This window comes from Periplaneta americana, chromosome 1 (genome assembly GCF_040183065.1).
Source record: "Periplaneta americana isolate PAMFEO1 chromosome 1, P.americana_PAMFEO1_priV1, whole genome shotgun sequence".
Lineage (NCBI taxonomy): Eukaryota > Metazoa > Arthropoda > Insecta > Blattodea > Blattidae > Periplaneta > Periplaneta americana.
The window spans coordinates 86,013,744-86,030,410 of NC_091117.1; the positions used below are offsets into that span (position 1 = coordinate 86,013,744).

The 16,667-nt window shown below is 37.0% G+C and overlaps 1 protein-coding gene across 1 annotated transcript in view; it reads left to right on the top strand.

Moving 5' to 3' along the window:
- LOC138697884 (adventurous-gliding motility protein Z-like) overlaps window positions 1–16,667 on the top strand; it is a 137,633-nt gene that overhangs the window by 95,941 nt on the left and 25,025 nt on the right. The window contains exons 5-6 of the transcript XR_011331627.1: window positions 7,225–7,343; window positions 7,980–8,375. The gene's annotated coding sequence lies outside the window, so the exon portion shown is untranslated. The remainder of the gene's footprint in view (window positions 1–7,224; window positions 7,344–7,979; window positions 8,376–16,667) is intronic.

Consider the following 16,667-nt stretch of genomic DNA (forward strand, 5'->3'; position numbering starts at 1 on the left):
AAAATAATTACGTTAAGTTGGCTACATCTTAGGCGGAGATGCAAGAAATGACGGCCACTTAAGATAAAAAGTAATTTTCGTCTGTTGGTAAAATCGGATTTTTTGCGGAAATTTGTATATTTTCAGCAATCTTTGTGTACTATACATCTACATAATTACATGAGACTAGCATTTTATAGAATTTGTCTACAATCAAATATTCAAAATAATTCCACTGACCGTCATTCCCAACACATGCAGGTAATTGCGGTCACTAAGGTGCAGTAAAGTAAACAGTAAATTTTAAGTGTTGAAACTTGAAATTTACTTCATTTGTCACAAAAATAGCTAGGACATACAAATTAATGCTTTTACTTGCAAAGAATATAGTTACAGTATTGTAAGTCAGTTATTAATGTTTAAATTATAATGTTGAATATTTCTAGACAGCTTTGTAACGAGTTAAATGAACAGAAATATAGTAAATTGATCAAAATTGCAATGATATAGGCATACTCTAATACTATTAAGTTATGTTTGCCTAGATAATAGCATTCTCTCGAAAAATTATAACCTATTTATTAAAAATTACCTGCACTTGAGCCTAATTAACAGATCTAGCATATAAGGAAAAAGAAAAATTCAAAATTACATTCTTGACATAATATTTCAAATACCAAATTTTAATATTAATACAAATTTGTCCTGCTATTAAAATTATAATTACAAAATGAACAAGGCTAATAAACCCGAATATTTAGTATAAATGGTGATAGTCGTTAAAAGTAAACATGTAGAATAATGGGAATATTTATCGGCAAAAATCACAAATATATTGTTTTGCACTGTCACTTCCACTACGCACTTTCCACATACAGTACAACGATACCATAGTTCTCCATTTCTTCCATAATCATCGCAAAACAAGCATCTATTTGAATCTCCACCCAAATCTATAGGCCTACCACTATCATCATCACAAAGCGACACTGCAGTTACATCTTCATCAGAGGATGTTTCTGAATCGTTTTGAAGTAATTTTCTTCGACACTTCTTCTGTTTACTGGACTTGCTTTTTCCTTTAGTTTCTTTCTCCTGCTTTTGTTTTCTTTTCATATCTTTTTCTTCCAAACGTGTCTTATTTGGCGTTGCTGTGATGATTTCAGAATGTTGTTTTCTCCCACCATATTTTCTTCCTGCAACAGCCGTAGAAGTTGAAGGAGGAGGAGAAATCTTTTCAAAAGGGACTTCCTTTCCCCTAGACGAAGGAGTCCCCGAATTTGTAGAAGACTTATCCATTTGAGTAATGGCTTGCAGTGCTTGTGCTTGGTTCTCTGTACAGCTGTCAAAAAAAAAAAAAAAAAAAAAAGTGGCCGCACTCGTGAACAGCGAATATTTTCAAAGTCCACTTCGGTTCGCGGCGATGTTACACGATGCATGTGCTTGTACAAGCAGTTCCGGAACTATGAAAGTGTTCCATTTCTGCGCCTCGTAGACCAGCGGTAGAGTGCTTGTTTAATGATTCAAAGGTCGTGGGTTCGGGCCTTCTTCAAGTTTTCATTTTATTTTTTAATCGTTCTTTAGCGATGTAAATGATATTCAAATTATCATTTATATCCAGTTATCGTTCTTTATGGATATCACGTTAATTATATTTTGTTATCGTTCTTTAGAGATATGAATAAAATTCAGGTCATCATTTGTAATCTGTTATCGTATTATAACGATATGAATAATAATAATTATTGTATCTCCAATGGGGGTTAGCCCTATTTTACATATGTATGTTAGGACTATAGTTTTATACACAAAAAAGATAAGCATAAAGAGAAATGGAAAAGAAAATTAAATTAGCTTACGCGATGTAAACAAAACATAACAATCCGTAAATTAGGCATTGCGATTGCAAAACAAATATCAGGTATCGATTTGAAACATACAAAAACATTAACAACACACATACGTAACACTTCTATAACACAAATATGCAGTTTTCCGTACCATACATAATAAATTAATACACAATAGTCACACAAACACAATCAAACTATAATTACGACATTGCGACATCAAGCATCCCATAACTGACTCACATACGTAACAAATCAAGCATCCGTTACAACACATACACTTCAACATAGTAACCACACTTTTAAAAGTTACAAATTTGGCTCCAAGAAGAATAAATAGGACACTGTTACTAATTACTATTCTTGTACAATTTCTTAAATACATCTGTAATAAATCTGTGAAATTCCGATATGAATAATATTCACGTTTTTTATATTGTTATCGTTCTTTAGCGATTTAAATAATATTCAAGTTATTTATATTGCTATTGTTCTTCCGCAATATATTAATTAAACAAACCGATATTTATCATTTATATTCTGTTATCGTTCTTTAGTGATACTGTATAAATAATATTCAAGTTATTTATATTGTAATCGTTCTTTAGCGATATAAATAACATAAATTTAATATTAGGTTTGGAAAAATCCAGTTGCATAATACTGGTATTAGTTTTTCTTTTTGTATTATTACATTATACTATCTTGAACCACAATAAAATGAAAAAGAGCAACGAGGAATTGAACCTGAGATGTTGACATCTAAATTCCGACGTTCGTCCGCTGAGCTACGAGAGCAAAAGTGTGGAAACATTTTCGGAAAAATTGGCCCAATCACACTCTAAGATTTTCTGATGATTCGTAGAAGCTAGTCCAGGATGCGGGGGGCAAAGGCTAATTGAGATTTTCCGGTCTCTGACCGGGTCAAACATCCTGATAGAATTAATATTTAACCCTTGCCGTGACTTTCGGCGAAGTCCGGAGGGCCCAATTAGTCAAATCCACTCTCCTCATCTCCACGCTTGGGCCCCCTGGAATTTAATAAGATGCGAAAGAGAGAGTGGTGTGCGGAAAGCAACGGGATGTTACCGCATTTAGGCCTATCCTTCCCAAGAAAACTGCAAACATGAACAAAGGAAGCTATTAATAGAAGAAGAAGGATCTTCTGCGGACCTCTGGAAAAAGAACTAAGGAAGAGACTAGTGAAGTGCTTTGTGTGGAGTGTGGCATTGTATGGGGAAGGAACATGGACATTACGACGAAATGAAGAGAAATGAATTGAAGCATTTGAAATGTGGATGTGGAGAAGAACGGTGTGTGTGAAGTGGACAGACAGAATAAGAAATAAAATTGTGTTTGAAAAAGTGAGTGAAGAAAGAATGATGCTGAAACTGATTAGAAAGAGAAAAAGGAATTGGTTGGGTCTCTGGTTGAAAAGAATAATAGACGACATTAGGATACGTGGATCATATGCGGAGACTAAGAGGAAGGCAGAAAATAGGAAAGATTGGAGATAGCTGGGTTTGCAATGTAAGACCTGCCCATGGACAGAACATTTATGTGTGTATGTTCAGAATGCCTGGAATATCGTGTCTAAGAACAGTCGCTATTTGCAAAGACTAGTCAATTCCATGCCCACTCGACTGCAAGATGATCGAGATAAGAGGAAGATAGACTAAATATTGAATTGTGGCTTTTTGTTTTGTTTTTTGAACGCTTAATTTTTTTAATGTTTTAAGGCCGACGCCAGTAAATTTGTTATGTTTATGCCACGAAAGATATTTTATTGAGAATAAAATCTTTTTTCTTTCCATTTGCAGCCACAATGTCATAATGATAATGATAGAGTCATGGCATAATATATTAATGAACCTGATGTTAAATACTAAAATAATCATAAAAGAGAAAGGAGCCATTATGTCTAGTTTGTCTCTCTAAAAAACATAACAAAAAAGAACATAAAAAGCACGAGGTTGTAGTCGAACGCAGGACCTCATGAATAAGAGGCCTGAACGCTACCATTATGCTATCGAATAACACACATTATACTTCAATTATAACTGTAGATATCAGGCAACGTGGTCCAACAACATGTAACATCGCCTGTCTCCGAATTGTAGCGAAGATACCGAAGGGAAGTTTGTTTCAGGAGAGCGGCCACTTTTTCTTTTGACAGCTGTACATTCAACCTCAGGGTTAGAGGGCTGGGAGGAACCTGGTGCTTCTGCATTCTCATTTTCGTTTAGGAAAAGAAAATCTTCGTCTGAAAATATGTCCCTATTGACAGGGCATATCCCTGTTCCCTGGAAGCCGGATATACTTTTGGAGACAGTTGTAGTTCTCCCATATGCCTTATTGAGAAGGTTGGCAATGTCATCGGGCCTTATAACTTCACACTTCGTTTGCTTCATGAACTTGTCACATCTTGATTGAAGGCATTCTTCAGTGGCCCGAAGAATGTCACATCGAGCGGTTGGAGACGATGAGATGTGTGTGGAGGAATAGAGATCATTATTATCCCATGTTGTTTGCATAAGTTATGTGTATACATCCAGGGTGGCATGAGAATAATGATTGTCCAGAAAAAGAACACAAGGTCTCTCGAGTGTTAGCTTTACATTTTTCACAAAATGTTTCAACCACATGACGAAATGTTCTTCAGTTGTCCACCCGTTCTTTGAGCAACTATACAAAGTTCCAGGTGGTCCATCCTTCTGCAGGACTGGACTCATACGTTGACAATATATGATCATAGGAGGAACATAGCCTCCTGCAGCACTCATCGCACAAATAACTGTGATGGTTTTGCCTCTTTCCCAGCTTGTTACTGAACCAATCCTCTTTGGAGCTATAATATTACCAGGTTCCTGAACTGTTTCCAGTCTGGTTTCGCTGCAATGAAAATCATGGTGGAGGGAATATCATTTGTTGCCATTACTCGTTCAATGTTGTCAAAAAATATGCCAACTTCCAATCTATTAAATCCCTTTATTCGGCTCAGGTTTTCGAATTGAAAGAGAAGGATTTCTTTTCAGGAAACCCTCCAGCCAGTATCTTCCAGCCATTCGTGATGTCATGGAAAAATTGTGTTTTTATTTTTTTTTCTGCATACTTAAATGCAGCACGACGAACGTCAAGTGGGGTGAGTCCATAAAACATGTTGGCTAATGTCTCAGCTACACTGGCAACAAGTGCTCACTGACTGGCTTTTTACTCAAGAACACGTGCCACAAACGCTGGCACTGGTTGCAGTGGCGACATTTACATAGGTCCAACGAAATTTTCGAAACCAGGAATCACAATTAAATTTAATAGTTTTAATAATTACACAAGGTTTTTATTAGAAATGTATAGAGAATATTTTACGAATTAAGCACTTATGTTTTGATCTTTAAGTAAGGTAAATATGATCGGATTGGCCAATTTTAATTGACTTTAGCTATTGATATTATTGTCATCTCAATGAATAATTAATTTTAGTCATTAATAATAATAACTTAATCATTTCAATTAGTAATTTTTGTAATAAATAATTGAGGACAATGGGTAATTAATTATTTACCTAATTCGTAATTAATTTTAATTAATAGTTCAATTAATCTTTCATTGGTTCTTATGTAGTTACTGGCAGACAAACTGACACGACTGGAAGCATTAACGCTTTTCGTAAACTCTCAAAGGTGAGCATCATAAGAATACCAAATAAAGGTTCTAAATAAGAGACACTATCTCTTAATAGGACCCCTAGGTATCTCTTATTAGGGAACAGAGCAAGTAAAAATGAAATAGCTACTCAAGGTCATAAATTATTAACTTCCTTATTAGCAATCTACCTTATTATATGCAACATTTTGCCAGCAATTTTATAAAATTAATAATACATTTGTTTTAGCTTACATTAATTGCTGTTCTCTTCCTCAACAAAAACCAGTAAAAAGTTCAAAGTATGAAAAATTAGTTTGCTTGCTCTCAGCTTCGTTGCTTACTTTCAACTGAGGTTAGACAAAGAACACGATGCCTTAGAAGCACAAACATTGATTTACCATAGTTGTCGAGAGATGGCAAATTATACCGGAGAAGTTAACAATCTGTCTCTTATTAGGGCCCTGTCTCTTATTTGGGTACTTCACCTTATATATCGCTTCTCTGTTATTTCACATGACAAGGAACGGCCGGTCATTAATAGCCAGAATAATCGGCACTGCTATACCACATGCATTCACCAATTGTTCTCTGACGACAAATTATTATAGAGGTTTGGGAAGAAATTATTTTATAATTTGTTAAGGGTACAAATTTGTGAAACTTGGACTTACACTTTGAGAGAGAAACAGAGATTAAGGATGTTTGAGAATAAGGTTCTTAGGAAAATATTTGGGGCTAAGAGGGATGAAGTTACAGGAGAATGGAGAAAGTTACACTACGCAGAACTGCATGCATTGTATTCTTCACCTGACATAATTAGCAACATTAAATCCAGGCGTTTAAGATGGGCAGGGCACGTAGCACGTATGGGCGAATCCAGAAATGCATATAGAGACAGGAGGGAAATAGACCTTTGGGGAGACCAAAACGTAGATGCGGGGATAATATTAAAATGAATTTGAGGGAGGTGGGTTATGATGATAGAGACTGGATTAATCTTGCACAGGATAGGGACCGATGACGGGCTTATGTGAGGGCGGGAATGAGCCTTCGGGTTCCTTAAAAGCCATTTGTAAGTAAGTAAGGATACAAACTAGATGGCATTACTGACCGACGTAAATACAGCAATGTCTGTTAACATCGACATTTCAATATATTGTATATCTGACCTGACGTCTCTTCCCCTTTAGCTCGATAGCTGTAACACGGTATCTATCATAATCCAATTCCTAAGTACGGTACAAATATTTTTTTTAAATTTTAGTTGGTTATTTAACGACACTGTATCAACTACTAGGTTATTTAGCGTCGATAAGATTGGTGATAGTAAGATGGTATTTGGCGAGATGAGGCCGAGAATTCGACATACATTACCTGGTATTCACCTTACGGTTGGGGAAAACCTCGGAAAAAAACCCAACCAAGTAATCAGCCCAAGCGGGGATCGAACTCGCGCCCGAGACCAACTTCAGACCGGCAGGCAAGCGCCTTAACCGACTGAGCCACGCCGGTGACTAAGTACAAATATGTACCTACATACATTATTTGTTTATATTTACCTAACGTATGTATTTTGTATATGTATTACTAACACATCTATAGGAAATTAGCATAATACTTGTTGCATTCCATGAGTTGCTCATTCACTCTATTTCACTGTATGAATTTTTAATTTTGACAAAAAAACTTTTATACCATAGACATTAGATATTAAGATCTACTTAAGTCTCATGCGCAATCACGTTTGCAGTTGTTCACTTCAAGGCAGTCTCCCCCGATCTGGTACTTGTCCTTCTCCCATGCCAGCATCTCGTAGCTGGATGACCATTCAGCTATGAAAGGGATGATGAGCAACAAGAATGATAATTTGTAAGTGAAACCTCGCTATTATACCAAGATTTCGCTTTTCTTCTGTCAAGTGTTAAGTAGTCGTAAGTCAAGAAAAACTTCCTTTCCGAAAAATCTTGCACTTGTTTTCAGTGACGGTATATTAAGGGAAATGTAGTAGAACTACATTTATATAAAAATTTTTGAGATTTCATGATTTTAGATTAAGTTATAGGTTTTCGACATTAAGAGAAAATTATGTTGGGCAAAATACAGTAAAAGAGCTAAGCTAAGATTTGAACACCAAGTCTAATTTTCACAGTGCATATATATATATATATATATATATATATATATATATTAGAGAGAGAGGGGGGAGGGAGAAGAAAGGGCATGTCGTTAAGAACGGTATTCAATGTGATTGTATTTTGCCCAACTTAATTATCTCTTAAACTTGAAAACCTATCATTTAATCTAAATATCTCCAAAAATCTTATACAAACATGGGCCTATAATATTATACAGGGTGTTTAAAAATACGGGGCATAATTTCTGGTATGTATTTCCCACATGTAGACAATCAAAATAGTTCATTACAACATGTGTCCGGAAATGCTTCATTTCCGAGTTATGGCCTTTACAACATTGAAATTCACTGGAACGTTTTTCTTTCCGCAGGTCGTTGTCGTTACAGAAGATGTTCAAAATGTCCACCTCCTGCTTGAATACAGACCTCACATCGATGTCTCATTGACCTGCGAACACGATCCCAAACTCCAGGAGTATTGCTTATGTCCTCAGAACATGCTACAATTCGATTCCGAAGGGATTCCAAATCAGGTACCGGAGACGAATAAACCAGTGATTTTAAATGGCCTCACAAGTAGAAATCGAGAGGGTTCAGATCAGGTGAGCGTGGAGGCCAAGAAATTGGGCCACCTCTACCTATCCGTCGATCAGGAAACCTTCGATCCAAGTACCGGCGAGCCGTACGACTGAAGTGTGCAGGAGCGCCATCATGCAAGAAGTGAATGTGTTGACGATTGATCAGTGGAGTATCTTCTAAAACATGAGGTATGGTTCCGGTGAATTTCAATGTTGTGAAGGCCATAAGTCGGAAATAAAGCATTTCCGGACACATGTTGTAATGAACTATTTTGATTGTGTACATGTGGGAAATACATACCTGAAATTATGCCCCGTATTTTTGAAACATCCTGTATATATACAGGATGATTCATGATTATTTACCGTTACTTACGGAGCTTATTTTCAAAGACATTCTGAGCAAAAAATGCCATAAAACATGTGTCCTAATCTAAATATTTGCAGAGTTACACTAATTTCAAGTTGTTTGTAAAATAGGCCTAACATTATTCTTTACACTACCGGTCAAAAGATTTCGATCACCTATCACAACTATGGATTTGTGGTTAAACAGGGATTTCGTTTTGAATATTCTATCATATCATAATGCTAGAGCAGGACTGCAGAACTCGCAAAATAGGGGAACTATGACGTCAGCCTCACTCCACTTCTATTGGGGATGATCGACTTCCGCCCCGAGAATGAATATTGATGCAGCCGAGCGTAACTAGAACGCCGTGACTGCACAAGTAGAAAAGGTGGGTGGGGGTAAGAAAGGGGAGGAAAGCAGTCGCTCTCAAGAGCTACAGTTCTGCAGGCCTGTGCTAGAGAGAGAAAATATTTATTTTTTTGGTATATACTGTATCTTCTTTTTATATTGCTTGTATTATTTTATTTGTATTTCTCTTTGTTTGTTTTGTAATTATATTTCTTTATTCTGTATATTTGAAATAAATAAAATTGAAATTGAAATTGAAATTTAGTTTTTTCGATGTGTTTGTACATTGAAATAAAGTATAGAGTTATTTTCATAGCTGATCGAAAACTTTTGACCGGTTTAAAACTTAAACGGTAAAATAATATTACAGATAGGCCTAAAGAATTAACTATTCAGGAGCATCATTTCTTTAATTAGCTAGTTTTCTGAAGCTAAAAATGTGTTGTGAATTCCATAGTTACTTCGTGCAGCTTAGTGTCGTGCATTTTATGCTCTAGGGCCTATGTTCGGTAGGCCTACAAGTTTGTCGAGAGTGACAAGAATCGAAGTCTGCTTTGAAGAAGCGAATCTATCTCGCTCGCTCGGTCTTGCCCCTTGTATGATCTGCGCCCTTTAAGTTCGCTGGCCTCTCCTACGCTTGTCTCTCAACCCTTTATGCTTTTAGCTGAATAAGGATTTTAGGACAAATCTTGTGAAATTTATTTAGATGTAAGGATAGGTAATTTTTATTACAAAAATATGATTAAAATTCGACAGAATAAGTAAGTACATGTTTTTAAAATACATGACAGTAGTTACTATACCAATTACCGAAAGAAAATAGTTACAATTACATTCTTCACATAATATTCAAATAAATTACAGTTGCTCGGTAACAATATTTGTATGACTTTACGGATGATGGAGGTATTACAGGCACGACGTTCGATTCAAGTTAATCAAGTATGGTGAAGCTCGACATTTGTCGATGTTCGCTTTGCAGAAGAAGGCCTGTCGTGTTTGTTCCACTTTGTTATAAAAATATTCACTGTCCTCCAATCTCATCGTTTCAGGTTTTAGCATAGACCTTGCGATTAGTTTGTCATATAAAATAAGACAAAGTTTGTAATGTCTTGGTTGCCTCTCTCATGTTCGAACATTGCAGGGCACTATTTTAAACCGCTTAAGGATTTGAGCACATACCTTGCGATTTGTTTTTTCATATGGAATAAGACGAAGTTTGCAATGTTTTGGTTTCCTCTCTCATGTTTGAACTTTGCACATACTAGACGGTACTTTGAACATGAGCGTTTTCTAAATATATTTTATTTGATTTATTTATACGTATATTTATGTGAATGTTTAATCATATTAATAACAAGACAAATTACCTATACTCATTACTATGCGTAACTTCGCAAGATATGTGATAAGATATAAGAATATCATTCTTATGCAGCTAAAGCGCAAAGGCGCAGGGAGAGGAGGAACTAAGAAGAAAGGCACCGAGAATAATATGTAAGGAAGGGGAAAGATTGAACAAACGCAAAAGTAGATTGAGTTCTACAAGGACTCGGCACATGAACCGAACGTAAGGCTTCTTACCAGTTTTCAATGGATTCGATTATTTTAGTTTACATGCTTCATTTCCACGTACTGTTGGCATGCATATGGAGTAGGGCGAAGTTTTTAGTACCTTAATATCCTTTCTCATGTTCGAACATTGGACAACACTAGTACAAATTTTTTTTTTTTAATTTTTAACTACAAAATTACATTTTTCTTAGGGATTTATCACAAAAATTGTTACAATTCTTCAAGACTGTATATTAGGATGCATAATTAAACTGTATAGAATTAAGTTCCTAAAACCATATGATTTGAAACAATTTTTGTGATGAGTGTGTACAGTGCGTAAGAATAATATAATTTTTAGTTAAACATTGAAAACCAAACAAAGCTATTAACAACACATTTTTAGCTTCAGAACACTACTTAATTAAAGAACTGATACTTCTGAATAGTTCATTCTCTGTTTCTAACATTCTTTTAGCCTTAGAACTAGAGAAAAGAGGTATTTTACTAACAACTTCAAATTAGTGTAACTCTGAAAATATTGAGAATAAGACACATGTTTATATGACATTATTTTGCTCAGAATGTCGTCGGAAATAAGCTCCGTAAGTGACGGTAAATCCTCGTGAATATATACACAGGTTGTTTCATAATTATAGGTACAATCTACAGGGGTCAATAGAAGACAATGAAAGAATGCAAAAAGTCCTAATAAACACAGGTGCAAAAACCAGCCGCAGTTGTTTCCGAAATCTATGGGGTTTTATTATGTCTCATCAGTATTGGTGCTCTAGGGTAACATAACATCCGATATGCAGTGGAAGAAAGCGCTATAACCAGGCTTCGGTCCTGGGCACAGAAACGCATGAAGTTCAGAACGTACGGTCGATAGTGTTGTGTTGGTCGAGTGGACTGGGAGTTGGAGCGCGTCGTTACTTCGTGTCTCAACATGTAAACAGTCCGTCATAGTACGGCACAAAATATATTTCACCCAGTACAGATGCAATATATACAGTACATTCCTAGTGTAGGCAATAAATGTCTAACATTGAAGTATTAACGTGAGTTGTAACCTTCAATCATGTGTCCCTACGCCGAAGTCTGTTACACGTACCGCAGCCAAGCAGCAATACACACAACGGTAATGCACATTTCGGACCCACTTGTGCTGTTGCAGTCACCCCACACTGGTCATGACGTCATTTATACTCTGTGTACTCTAAACCTCATACTGTGTTCCTAGGCCGAAGCCTGGTTATAACATGTGCTCAATATGGTCACCGATCATGATAAGGCAGGCATTAGCACGTTTCCTCATTAACTATCGTACACTTTCGAAAATCCCTGCTTGTCTCTGATGCGCTGACAACCATTAACAATGCATTCCCGGAGTTCGTTAACGTTATCAGTAGAACTGGAACACACAAAAATTCAAATAATCCCAAACAAAAAGTCCAGAGGACAGAAGTCGAGGAACCTGGGAGACCATGGATTTCGTAAGCCACGCTGATATACATGCTGTGGAAGCTTGTGCGTAAGAACTCTCGAAAGATCAAATGAAAGTGAGGCGGTACTTGCCATTCATGTACAACAGCTACCTTTCCCAAAGAGGTAGATACATCATCCTAAAGATCGCGTAGCTCATGTTGGAAAAATGGAGGTAGGCACGAACATTAAGTCTGCCAAGTAAGAAATGAGGTTGCAAATGTACGAGGTGTAGTCGGTTGGTAACCACAGTGATGACATAGCCTATCTAGGGAACGTTTGCTTTCAAGACCTATGTTTACTGTGACTTTTTGCCATTTTTCATTGAAAAATTCATTTGCGGAATGAAAAGTTAGATTTGTTCGGATCAAATGTTTGCACATTTAAAGCTCAAAACCAAAATTCTTTTATCATTTATTATCATAATACAATGCTGTCTTAATTGGTTGGGTCACTGGCTGAGAAAAAACTGCCTACTGAAGGATGCACTGGAAGGAATTGTGAACTGGAGAAGAGTTCGGGGCAGAAGAAGATATCAGATGATAGACGACATTAAGATATTGTGTGGATCATATGCGGAGACTAAGAGGAAGGCAGGAAATAGGAAATACTGGAAGATGCTGGGTTTGCAGTGAAATACCTGGCCATGGGCAGAACACTTACGTGTTAAACTGACTGAGGTTATTGGGAATTAATCAATGGCTTTCCCAAAACACGCAATGAAATGTTTCATATAAAACAATTTTTATCTCGAAAAGGAAGCAAAAATGAGCAAAATTGAATTGAATTGAATTGAATTAAAATATTGAAATATCTCAAAGAATAACCTCCTGATATTAATTACGGTTCACTCTATACACACAGGTGTGTACATGCTCTCATTTGAAAATTTGAGTCATAAGAAATATGTATTAAAAAATAAACCTGATTTAAAGAAAAAATACGTTGATTTTATGAGAAGGGAGGAATTTAAAACGAATATTTATTACATATTAGGTTTCAGCCCATCATTCTCACCCACACACACACTTTTAAATTTAAAATGGCACCCTCAAATGTTCACATTTCATTTTAAATATGGGAACACTCATCTACACACAATTCATTTTGGTTTTCAGATAAATCAGTTCAAGATTATAAAATTTATTTAAAGTTTCTCAATCATATGATTTATCATTTTTTGTTGCAAATTAATATTTGATAATACACATTACTAAAGGAAATGTATAAATGTTGTCTCCTGTACGGCATCATCAGATTCTTAAATGTTTTAACGATATCTAAACGTAAGTCTCATATAGAGTATATTCACTGTGATGAATTTACCGTATGTATGACATAACAATATAATTAATTAAAATCTTGAGTTATATGTAATAAATATCTAATATGGTTGTAAAATATATGTTTAATTTAACTGATTTGCATATGGATTTACTAACTTGCCGATAATGTACGTAATTTAATATATAAAATACATAGAACTCATGTTACAATGTTTTATTTAGTTGGTTATTTAACGACGCTGTATCAATTACGAGATTATTTAGCGTCGGTGGAATTGGTGATAGCGAGATAGTATTTGGGGAGATGCGGCCGAGGATTCGCCATAGATTACCTGAAATTTGCCTTACGTTTGGGGAAAACCTAGGAAAAAACCCTACCAGGTAATCAGCCCAAGCGGGGATCGAACCCGCGCCGAAGCGCAACTTCAGACCGGCAGGCAAGCGCCTTAACCGACTGAGCCACGCCGGTGGCTTGTTACAATGTTGTACGTTTGTTAAATAGCACTATTAAATATATGGGAATTGACAAAATACCAAGCGTTTCAGACCACCTGTATCAGCCTTTTTTCTCAAAAACTATGTGATACTGGTTATTCATAAGACAAATTTGATGACCAAAACCTATGTAAAGGATCGATTATGATAGTACCATTTCCTGTAACAAACCGGAAGTAGAGGTACCTGTGGTCAACTTCGAAATTTCAGATGAGAACATGGGTCATTGAAGGTACCATTGGAAAGTACTTAATAAAAACAACTTTTACTGAAAACTTTTTTTTCTAACTTTTATTGTTTACCCACAAAGCAACAAAAATAGTATCTTCTGGGACAAGCTGTATGTTGTTTATGTACTACACTCTTCATAGTAAGTGCTCAAAATGTCCGCCATCTTGTTCTAAACAATGTTCTGATCTCCTCCTAACATCCGTGATTCCACGAAGCACTTCAGCACAGCTGAGAAACCCACAGGCTTGTCTAATTCTTTGTTTAATGTCTCTTCTAGTTGTTGGATGCACCTGGTAGAACATGTCTGTAATTGAATAATTTCGAGGGAAAAATTGTTCCGGGGCCGGACATCGAACCCGGGACCTTTGGTTAAACTTTGATGAAAGTAGATTGGAAGAAGCTCTTGTCCGATTCTTAAGTCACACAGAGTTAGTGTGCACTCAATGTTGGTTGCTTGACTGTTGTCAGCCCACTTTGAGGTATGTGGCTATAGAGGGAAAAATTGGATCGGTATCTGGTAGAGTTCCCGGGTAGCTCAGTTGGTAGAGCGTTGGTACGTTTAACCAAAGGTCCCGGGTTCGATGCCCGGCCCCGGAACAATTTTTCCCTCGAAATTATTCAAATCAACTTTACAGGGAGTTATACCTGAAAGCTTGATTTGCATGTCTGTAATTCTCCCCCACAAGAAGTCAGTGGAGTGAAGTCAGGAGATCGGAATGGCCAAGTTACTTCTCATCTAATTCACAATAGGAGAAATAACTGGTTAATAACTCGTTGAGCCCTACGTGAAAAGTGAGCCATACAACCGTCCTGCTGAAGCCACATTATTAACGGAAGCGTAAGGCGAAGGGTAACATCATGAAGCAACTCGTGCATAATGTTTGGAGGAAGCGTGCGTTCTATACCATTCAAGTTATCCTCAAAAAGTATGGTTCTATGACTCAGTGTCCGAGCAGGCCACGCCATGTGTTGAGGCTCCACACGTGCTGGTAATCCACTTTACGTGGATTAACCGGAGACCAGTAATGGGCATTGTAGAGATTCACCTGACCATTACTTTTGAAAGTTGCCTCATCAGTGTACAGAATTCTGAGCTCGAAATCACGGTCCGTGTTTAGAAACCAGTTGCAAAAATCAACATGAGTCTGGAAGTCATGTCCCCCAAGTTCTTGATGGAGATGAATATGGTATAAATGAAATTTGTTGGCTTTCATAATTCTAAACACTGTATTATGGTGCAATCTTGAGTCACGGGCATCCTTCTTGTGGGGGAGAATTAAAGGCATGGTCTACCAGGTGCGTCCAACAACTAGAGAAGACATGAAACAAACAATGATTAGAGAAGCCTGTGGGTCTCTCAGCTGTGCTGAAGTGCAACCACGTATGTTAGGAGGTGATCAGAACATTGTTTAGCACAGGGTGGCGTACATATCGAACACTTACTATGAAGAGCGTACGTACGTAAACAACATAGCCTACAGCATTTCTCAGAAGATACCATTTTTGTTGCTTTGCGAGTAAACAATAAAAGTAAAAAAAAAAAAGTTTCAGTAAAAGTTGTTTCTTTTTAAAAGTAGTTTTTTTTACTTGGTTATTTAACGACGCTGTATCAACTACTCGGTTATTTAGCGTCGGTGGAATTGGTGATAGCGAAATAGTATTTGGCGAGATGAGGCCGAGGATTCGCCATATATTACCTGACATTTGCCTTGTGGTTGGGGTAAACCTCGGAAAAAACCCAACCAGGTAATCAGCCCAAGCGGGAATCGAACCCGTCCCCGAGCGCAACTCCGGATCGTCAGGCAACGCCTTAGCCGACTGAGCTACGCCGGTGGCTTTTTAAAATCAGTTTCCAATGGTACCTTCAATGACCCATTTCTCATTTCAAATTTCGAAGTTGACTACAGGTACCCCTACTTACGGGAAATGGTACTAGCACCAATCGATCCTTTACACAGGTTTTGGTTACATATTTTTTTTTTGAACAACCAGTATCATATAGTTTTTGAGAAAAAAGCTGATACGAGCGGTCTGAAACACTCGGTATATAAAATGTACTTATGTAACACGTGTCCGGGACAAAATTTACCAATAAGAGAGTTTAATAACTCGCGTAATAATGGAGATAGAAAAATGAAATTTGCGGCAAATGAAAGAGGGACATTTTAAGTTTTATGTGTGATGTTGGCAACATTTGGTCATTGTTGTTGACATAGCTGTAATTAAAATGGCGTTCACAGTGCAACAAAAAGTTCAATGCTGCTGTTGGCTTGCCGAATTCAAGTATCAGAAGATAGTGGAGAGAAGATTTAGACAACAGTGGCCTGAGAAGCAACCACGAGATAGGCACACAATAACAACTTGGCATAGAAAGCTTCTTGAGACCGGTTCTCTTGTAGACAAAACACCACGCGGGAAGAAAGTGACAGAAGCGCAAGTCGACAGAATTCCAACGGAGCCCGTGTAAGTCTGTTCGCCGTGCCAGCAGGGAACTTGCAATTCCAAAGTCAACTATCCACGATGTTCTGCACAAGAGGTTACGTCTGCATGCATACAAGATTCAATTGGTTCAAAAGTTGAAACCAAACGACTTGCCTGCACGATATGATTTCGCTAGTGACATGCTGTTGAAAATTGATATTGAAAATGGATATCTGCAGAAGATCGTGTTTAGTGATGAGTCCACCTTCCACATCTGTGGGATCGTCAACAGGCATAATTGTCGCAACT